A 10478-nucleotide genomic window follows, 5' to 3' on the forward strand; every position below is an offset into this window, starting at 1 on the left:
TCTAATTATATAGAAAAGCAAATATGATTATGCAATTGAACCATGTGCGGAACTTCAACGGGTAAAAAGGAGGCCCCGTAATTTTTTTTAAGTATTAATTAATATTGAAAAATATATATATATTTTAAAAATAAATAAATAAAATTTTACTTTAGTCCCCTCAATTAAAAAAATTTAGTTATGAAAAATAAAAATAAAAACTTTAACAGCAAAAGTGGTTGAATAATACAATAAAAAAAACTCATCAAATACTGCAGTCGAAAAATTATTTATTTAATTAGGATGAATGTTACAATAAATTACATAAGTCGTCAGGAACACACGACGACCTCCGGTCGGTTGGAGCACACTGCAACCTACCCATCTCAGTGCATCTCCCCCTCAAATGCATTGCACGTATGGAGCTTTATATACTGGTCAAGGAAAGGGAAAACATTAAAATAATAATTGCAAAGGAAAATTATTGGATGCATTGCACGTATGGAGCTTTATATACTGCTCAAGGAAAGGGAAAAATATTAAACTAATAATTGCAAAGGAAAAATATTGGTACGAAATAAAAGAGTTAGATAATAGTCTTACGGAATAAGGTAAAAATTTCGGTGGTTTAACGAGCAACGAACTTAACGAGTAACGAGTTGAACAAAAATATTTTTTAACGAGCACAAGTCGAGCAAAATTTTAACGAGCTTAATGAGCAACGAGTTGAATCGAGAAACAAAACTTTTTAACGAGCACAAATCGAGTATTATCTAACTCGCGATCGACTCACTCAATAAGTACCTCTATCTCAAACGATAGTTGGATATTGGAGTTCATACAAATCATCGGTTGTTGTTCGATACTTGACGCTGAATTATGAGAAATTCATGAAGTATTCATTGTATGGAACTTGAAAGTGTTGAAGGTTATCGTGGAGACGAATAACAAGGGCATCTTTATTGTGCTTGACCCAGACTCAAGGCTAGGGAGTACCTCGTTGATGCTTCCTCACATTGTTGCTTTTATGGAGCATAATTGAAGTTCATCGTTTAAATAGGTGCCTCGAAAATGTAATAAGATGACCGATGAAGTAATCAAATTTAGTTTAAGTGATTACAAGATATTAAATATTTAAAATATTTTTTTAATTATTGACAACGTACATATATCCTACAGATGTAACTGCTCAAACTCAAGACCTATAAAAAAATAACATTTCTTTTAACCATCGTTTAATGAATTTTAAAAAACATACCAAATTAAATATCAATAGTCATATTAATATAATTCAACCAATTTACATTTGTCGTGAGTAAAAAATATTTTTATCTTTGGCGAAGATAAACATGTTATCTCCATCAATAAAACAATTATATGGATAAGCAAAAGAAAACAATATTAAGCTCCATGCATGTAAGAAAAAATGTATAGGGATCACAACATTAATCTAGTTAATAATGAAGGAAATCAAGTTTGGATACATTTTTAATTTTTATATATCGAAAGTCAATGAACTTTTGGGGTATAAATTCTAAAATCTCCTACACAATGCTCGAGGAACATATCAGTAAAAAAACATGTTCATGTGCAGGTCACGTGGCTAGCAAAGCTTCTAAAGCTTGCATTTTTTTTCTTCTCACAGCAACAAATGACAGCAAATCCCTCATTTCCCCCCCCCCTTCTTTATTATTCTGTATTTATTTATTGTTAACTTTTTCTGTGAGCTGAAACCAAAAAAAAAAAAAACTCTCAAATGCGAAGTTTCTTACTGATTTATTGATCTTCTTCCTTTTCTGACAATGGGAGTCTGCACTTCGAAGCCTTCAAAGCCAAACCCATTTGCACCAAGAGAGGACCAACAGAATGAGCATCCTGCCTCTACCCAAGTACCCAAATCCCCTCTTTCTCCCTCTCTTCCTCCGACAACGCCTTTCCTCCCTTTGTACACCCCAAGCCCCGCCCACCAAGGAAAACCCAAGACTCCTTCCACTCCTCTCCGGTTCCTCCGGCGACCTTTTTCTCCTCCTTTTTCCGCCAAGCACATTCGGGCAGTGCTGAGGCGGCGGAAGCCTAACAAGGAAGCGCAAAATGAAGCCAGAGTTGTGGAAGGAGAGGAGGAGGAGTTGAGTTGGATAAAAGATTTGGGTTTTCGAAGGAGCTGAGGAGTAAGTTGGAAATAGGGGAGGAAGTTTGCAGAGGACATTTTGGGTATACTTGTTCTGCTTAGTTCAAGAAAGGAGAGTTCAAAGGCCAGCAGGTTGCTGTTAAAGTCATTCCCAAATCCGAGGTTTTTTTTTTGAAGTATTTAAATTTTAAACCTTTGATCCTTAAATGTTGATACTTCGCTTTTTCATTTAAATGGCATTCTGCTTTGTTTATGGTGATTCCTATTTTGGTTTCTGTTAAGTACGAAATTGTTCCAGTGTTGTATTTTTGTACCCATTTGCTGTTTAAGTGTTTATTTCAAGGTAATAGGGATGAAGACTTTTAATAGAACATGAAGAGAACAATGAAGGAAGAAGAAAACACGGGAACTTTACTGTTCCAGAATCCTTCTAAATGGAGAAAATTTGGGGTTAAATTCAATTATTTACGTTTCTATTTCTTCAGTGCAAAACAACACAAAATTGATGTACTAATCCAGATTATCTGATGTAGATTTTTTAGGTCTAAACTCTATATTATTTGGGATATTAAGCTTACCACATGACTTGAATATTTTAGGTCTAAATCATATCTTGCCCCCAAAAAGGCACTTTGCATCATTGAGTTGTATGGCTGGATGCTGATGGAAGTGAATATTTTATAAGAATTTGTTGAAATTCTCTTGTAAACTTGTTGACATATCGTTTTCTCCACACTTAGAATTGACAGCTGCCAAAGTGCCACTATCCAATGGTCATGAATAAATTGAATTATTGGAATGATCATGATCTCAGTTCGGGGTCTTAACTTTGAAAGGGCCCGTAATTTAGATTGAGATAGGTGGAATCGGTTAACTAGGACCTTGTTGTCTTTTCCCGGCTTATACTTGGAACCAAGCCGAAAACACAAATGGTTGTAGTTATATTGCACACCATTGTCTGTATTTGGTACATGATTGGACCGTAATTTTTATGTGATCAATTGACCTCGAAGCATTTCTTTGAAACTTTATACCTAATATAAGATGATTCATGATTAAAGTTGCTTTTCTCCTTGGCATGTCTCTGTGTTTTTTCTTATGATCATTTATGTTCTCAGATGACAACAGCTATTGCAGTTGAGGATTTAAGAAGGGAGGTGAAGATATTGCGAGCCTTGACTGGACATAACAATCTAGTAAAGTTCTATGATGCATTTGAAGATCGTGATAATGTCTATATAGCAATGGGGTAAGCTTGAAACATGCACTTTTATTCATATGACCTTATTTTATTTAAATTTTGAATAATATAATTGAAATTACAGGTTTTGTGAAGGAGGCGAGCTTTGGATAAAATTCTTGCAAGGTGATTGTTCTTGTAATAGATTTCTTAAGTTTTGAGAATTTGTTTATTGTAGCCTCGAACTTAAAGGTTTGTTATGCTTGTAGGGGGGGGGAAAATACTCGGAAGATGATGCAAAGACTGTAATGGTACAGATACTAAATGTTGTTGCTTTTTGCCATCTTCAGGGTGTGGTGCATCGAGATCTTAAGCCAGAGGTGGAGCAAATTCTGTTTTTCCTTACTCAAAAGTTAAAAGGGAAAAAAAGCATTACTAGATAGTGATCCTCAAATGGTGCAAGATCAAGCATATGCTAGACAAAGTATACATAGATATGTAATAGGAGTTATTTTTTACAATTTCCTATACTGAAAATTTACATGATAAGGGACTTTGAGGGAGTGTCTGGAATTGGGAAAGCGTATGCTATTGTCGTTTACAGTTGTTGGGAGATTTCTCATGTCATTGATTACCTAGTCCCTAAATAACTTGTGGCCTTTTATGTTTTTTTAACATTGAAGGATCTAAACATAACATTTTTCTGGACCAGAACTTTCTGTATACTTCTAAGGAGGAGAATTCTCAGCTCAAGGCCATAGACTTTGGATTATTGGATTTTGTCAGACCAGGTTTTTACTCTTCTTGCTCCGCTTCCTCCTGTTCGACTTTGGGTATTCTTTTATATCTCTAATGCTTATGGTTTTTCCAGACAAAAGACTTAATGACATTGTAGGAAGTGTATACTATGTGGCCCCCGAAGTTCTTCATAGATCTTATGGAAAAGAAGCTGATATTTGGAGCATAGGTGTGATAGCATATATTCTTTTATGTGGTAGTCGTCCATTTTGGTCTAGGACCGAGTCTGGAATTTTTCGAGCGGTTCTAAAAGCTTATCCAAATTTTATCGATGCACCTTGGCCTTCCTTGTCTTCTGAAGCTAAGGACTTTGTTAAGCACCTTTTGAATAAGGACCCCAGGAAAAGAATGACAGCAGCTCAGGCCCTATGTGTGTGAATAATTTTAACTCATATTATTAGTCTCTCACATCCTCAGGCTAGAGTAACGACCTTGGTCTTTTGTTCATAGGTCATCCTTGGATCCAGAATCATAATGATGTTAAGTTCCCTCTCGATATTCTAGTATTTAGGCTTATGAAGGCATATATCTGATTGTCAACTTTGCGGAAGGCTGCTTTAAAGGTGTGTATGCTGATGGGATGAAATTCTCTTCTTGCACTTTACCTATGCCACTGTGTAGTACCTGGTCTTGACTATTGAGACCACTATGCTCTCACCAATCAACTTTGATTTTTCTTTGCTCATTTGTACTCATTCTCTCGGTAATTTGTAAACGAAACTATATAATGTATGATTCATACATTATGATCTGATGCCTAAGTGAAACCTGTTTATACGATTTATTACCTTTAGCAATCTTATTAATTCATTCTTGCATGCCTTGTCTAAGACATTGACTGCTGATGAACTCTTTTACATGAGAGCGCAATTTGCATTTTTCGAGCCCAAAAATGGTAGCATAACCTTGGAGAACATTAAGACGGTTAGTCTCCTTCCATCGTCGGCAGAGATATTGTTAAACAATGTACTTGTTTTGATTATTTGTTTTTCGTGAAAACAGGCCCTGATGAAAAACGCTACAGATGCAATGAAGGATTCTCACATTACAGATTTTCTTTTTGCAGTATGGACACAGTTATTCTTTCTTTTATGTAGCCATCTGTTGATTATATGGTTTTCTAGAAGTAGTTTATTAAAGTCCATTGCATGGCAGCTTAATGCACTTCAATACAGAAGAATGGGTTTTGAAGAATTTTGTGCAGCTGCATTAAGTGTTCATCAGCTTGAGGCAGTTGATCGTTGGGAACAACATGCACGGTTTTTGAGAAAGAAGGAAATAGGCCTATCATAATCGAGGAACTCGCTTCAGTAAGTTTGGAATTCTTTTAGATACTAAATAATAACTTCTGGTCGGTATTATGATACTAAACTGTAATTCTGTACTTGAAACTTTTCAGGAACTTGGTCTTGTACCCTCCATTCCAGTTCATGATGTTCTTAATGAGTGGATAAGGCATACAGATGGGAAATTAAGTTTCCTCAGGTTTGTGAAGTTGTTGCGCGGTCCGTCCAGTCGAGCCCTCTCAAAGGCACAATGAGGTCAGTGGCAGAGATGTTGATGGCAATTCTTTGAGGAGTTTGAAAGTTAAGGGAGAATTGGAAAGTCAACAAAGATATGGTTGATATCACTATGTAGAATATAAATGTGTATTTAATTGATCATTTTCCTTGTTTAACCACTCCCACCGATTCATTAATTTACCAGATGAACATTGACAAGGGATTGTCAATCCCTATAACTCTTTATCTTCCAGTGCTAAATCTCAACCACTTGTCTAAAGCAGTGTTGGATTTTGGACCTGCAAATGAAGCTCATCGGTTAGTTGTAGAAAACATTTGTTTAAGTTTACTAATCACTTGATCAACTTAAGCACGACTCTCCCCCTTGAAAATGACCTCTTGGGTTATAAATACAGAGGCCCATGCATAAATAATATGGTAAACTACACGTTTAGTACTCCAATTATGACTTTTGTTTTATTTTGATCACTCAACTATTATTGTTATTTTAAATTGTATCTAATGTCACTTTTGGTTTCATTTTGATCACCCGTCGTTAAAAAATTAACATAAATGCTGATGTGGCACTTTCATTAGAAAAATCAATGATAATGTGATATTACCTTGTGGTGAATTGTTAACATCACCGTTAATTTTTTAACAGTGAGTGATTAAAATGAAATCAAAACATGACATTAAGTATGATTTTGAAATATAAAATAATTGGATGAATAAAATAGAACAAAAGTGATAATTGAGGTACTAAACTTGTTGTTTATCCTAAATAATATTTTCAAACCAACAGCCTTAAATCTTTTAATATTTGAGCAACTAAATCAACTAAGAAACGTTTCTTCTTTTAATGTGTTGAGTAATATTTAATGTATTATAAGATACTTATTAAAAAATATATTCAAGTATAAAATCTTTATATATATATATAATTAAAAAGATACAAAAACTCAAAAAAATGTATATATGTTACATTTTTATTTAATTTATATTTTTACTGAACGATTTATAGTATATTTTAAAAAAATCAAATTAAATAAAATTTGAATTATATACTTTAGTACAAGACATGCAAATGCTTGTGTTGAGCCTGCCAAGATTGATATATATATATAATAGCCATTTTGGCCGACAGTCCATCGTTGCATATATTGAAGTGACGGATTTTTTTATTTAAAAAGTCATAAAGATTCAAATTTATTTCTATGAAGAAAATTAATTGGAAGATAAATGCAACTGAAAAATTGGTGCAATGAATAATCGTATTATGGAATACAATTTGTATTCAAATATATAGTTTTGACCTTTTTAATATAAAATAATCTGAAGAAAAATGCGATTTTGAAGTTAATTTACATATTAATTTTTTTAATTGAATAAATTATTTGCTTTTGAAATTTTGGTTGGAAAGGATGCATCACGTGCGATATAGTTAAAAAAAGAATCTATCAGCTATGTTATTATTTAAATAACAAATTAGAAAAAATTATTAAAAATATTATTATTTTTATCATTTTTTTTGTTATTGGGCGCTTTACCAGATTTGATAATATATACGGTAGAAAAAATAATATTTTAGATAGTTCTTTTCCAGATATATTACCAAGCACGGTAAAATTCTCAATAATACTTTAGATAAAAATAATAATATTTTAAATAATTTTTAACTAAATTTTTTATTTAAATAATAGTAAAACCAATAACATTTTTTTAATTGTATGTTAAAGGTACAGAATGTATAACTTCCCACCACTTTACACTTGAAAAGCATCGTTATTCCACAACCTAATAATTATAGAGAAAATAACCTCAGTGACAAAAAATGCCTTATAATATACGATTTTAACAAACTTTTTTTGGATTTACCAAAATGACCAACTAAATCGCAATGCGATCGATAATTCGCAATGTGATATCCGGTATCGCAAATCAGTTTCCAGATTCGCAACGCGATTCTGACTATCGCATTGCGATTTCCCAAATTCACGTTGCGATTACGTAAATCGCAACGAGATTCTGACTATCGTAATACTGAATTTCAAATTCGCAACTCGATTTCTGAATTCGCAACAGGTTTTAATTTCGTAACACAAATGTTTTGGGTATATAACTACGCAGCAGCAGCAACTCATAACCTAAATCCCTAAATCGCAACTCATTCCATCTCCATCTATCACTCTCTCCGACGACATCCGTTCCTATATCCAACGACATCCTTCCCCATCCGGCAACAGGTTTTAGTTTCGCAGCTCGTTTGTTTAGTAAATTAATTTACAATAATGAAATCATCTAATGTTGATCATGTTTGGATAGATTTGTGTTTTGGAGGGTCATGGGAGAATGTTCATGGTGTTTTACAATATATGCCTTTACCCATGAATCTTCAACTAAAACTGTCATTAAAAAAGTTAACTTATGAAACTCTAATGTTACGTGTTGCAAATAAATTGAATTTAGAGCCCCTAAGTGGATTTAGGCTATCTTATCAGAGAAATGGTAAAGTTTATTTGTTAACCGAAAATGAAGATGTTGAACGATTCATTGCTTACATTAGTGTTTCAAGTGATGATGTTACATTGTATGTTGTTGAACCTAGAAGTAGTGAAGTTGGGTCAGTAGCGGGTAGTAATCAACTAAGTTTTTCAACCCCAGTTTATGGTGCTCAAATTTAATGGTTCCACCACAATTTCATCACCAAGCAAATATTGTTTCACCACATTTCCAATACCAAACACAATCTCAAAACCCACAACCTTTCCCTAATCCAAATCCCAATCAACTTTCAGCACCAAATTCCGGTTTTCGTATTGACCAGTTAGACGATGATGAGCCAACAGAAAAAATTGTGAGTAGTAGTCAGTATTTGAAATTTGATCTTGGTCAATACCCGGACTTTGATCTTGGTCAATACTCGGATTTTGATGATTTTTCAGAATAAGAAACAGACCCTGCGTGTAATGATTTTGATATTGGTCAATACCCTTGTTGATGATAATGAGGAGGAAGTTACAACTGTAAATGAACATGTTGAACATCCATTCTGTAATTTATATAACACTGAAGAAGAAAAAGAAGAAGAAGAAATCCCCAAAGAAAAGTCCCCGAAGAAAATGCCACGTGAGTATAACTGGAATATGCCAGAATTACTTCAGATACCGGAAGAAGAGTTGGTAAAGATACAGTTGATTGTTACACAAAAATTATTCGTATCAAGAAAGATGATTGTTTTGATACAAAGGAAGACTTGAAGATAGCTTTGTATACGAAATGTGTGGAAGATGGCTATCAACTAAAAGTTAACAAATCAAGCAAAGATCGTTTCGAAACAAGGTGTATGATTGAAAAAAACTGTAAGTGGCGTATGATTGCAAAGAGGATAAAAGATTGCAAAATGTTTCAAGTTAGGACTTTTATTGATAAACATACATGTTCAAGAACTCAAGTTTTTCCTCACCATAGACAGACAAACAAAAGGTGTTGGGTGGTTTTCTGGCTGAGTTAATGTTTTTGAATGGTAGGGTATATCGGGACATGAAATTATGACTGACATGGATGCTCGGTTCAAGATTAGTATCTCATATTCTCAAGCTTGGAGAGCCAATGTTATGCCTTGGAATTGTTGAGGGGGTCGCCAGAAGCATCGTTTGCCCAACTGCCGGCTTATTGTCACAATTTAAAGCTGAAAAATCCTGGGTCGGTAACTCATATCAAACAGATAGAGATGGACGCTTTGAGTTGATGTTTATCGCCATTGGTGTTGCGGTTAGTAAATCAATATAATTTTGTTGACTCATTTTTGTTAGTTACATGCATTTCACATTTAATGAGTATATTTCTTGTGTATATGATTTTGTAGATTCGTTCGTTTATTAATTGCATGCGCCCAGTTATTATAGTTGACGGAGCACATTTAAAAGGTCGATACCTTGGAGTAAACTTATTAGCAGTAGCCATGGATGCTAACAATGAGATACTGCCAATAGCTTACGGGGTTGGCAAATCTGAAACCTCTGATTCATGGACATGGTTTATGGGCATCTTAGGGATTGCATAGGTCCTATTAGCAATATGAAAATCATATCCGATAGGGCAAACTCAATTGACAACGCTGTTAGAAGGTGTTTCCCAGATGCTTTTCATGGACTTTGTGGTGTTCATTTGTATAGAAATCTAAAATCAAGGTCTGTTGGTATAAAAAATCACAAATGGACATACTGGAAGGCTGTAAAAGCTTATCGGGAAGTGGATTTTAATAAGCATATAAACTGTTTAAGACGTGTTTTGCCTCAGTGTGCTCAAACACTAGAAGATGTCAGGTTTGAAAGATGGTCAAGAGTACATCAACTTGGAGCAAGATATGGTTTCATGACGTCTAATAGTGCAGAATCAATCAACGCTCTAAGTCGTCATTCCCGGAAATTACCCATTACTATGTTAATGGAGTTTTTTCGAGCCTCTATTCAACAGTGGTACTACAAGAAAAGAAACCATGCAGGTATTATTTCTTTAAATTCGTAACTTATCATATATTTTACTAAGTATTATTTATTTAAATTTACAGGAACATTGGAACATCGTGTTACACCATGGACATAAAAAAAGATAACGAAACGTGTTGTGAAGTCAACGTCATGGAGAGTTGAACCATGTTCAAACACTCTGTTTGAAGTACTGGATAATAACTTAAATGGGCTTGTCGATCTAAATGCAAAGATGTGTAGTTGTATGAAATGGCAAACATCTGGTTATCCGTGTGGCCATGTTATAAAAGTTTCTCTTCATCTAAACCAAGATGATTCAAGCGCATACGCTATGGATTGCTACACTACAGAAGTATATCGACAGACTTATGGCGAGATTGTCTACCCTATTCCACATC

At 34.1% G+C, this 10478-nt stretch overlaps 1 pseudogene; it reads left to right on the top strand.

Annotated features, from left to right (window-relative positions):
* The first annotated feature begins 1685 nt into the window (after nucleotides 1-1685).
* On the top strand, nucleotides 1686-5809 carry LOC120179305 (annotated as a pseudogene).
* Nucleotides 5810-10478: the final 4669 nt, after the last annotated feature.

Source organism: Hibiscus syriacus, unplaced genomic scaffold (assembly GCF_006381635.1).
Source record: "Hibiscus syriacus cultivar Baekdansim isolate YM2019G1 unplaced genomic scaffold, ASM638163v2 tig00112411_pilon, whole genome shotgun sequence".
Lineage (NCBI taxonomy): Eukaryota > Viridiplantae > Streptophyta > Magnoliopsida > Malvales > Malvaceae > Hibiscus > Hibiscus syriacus.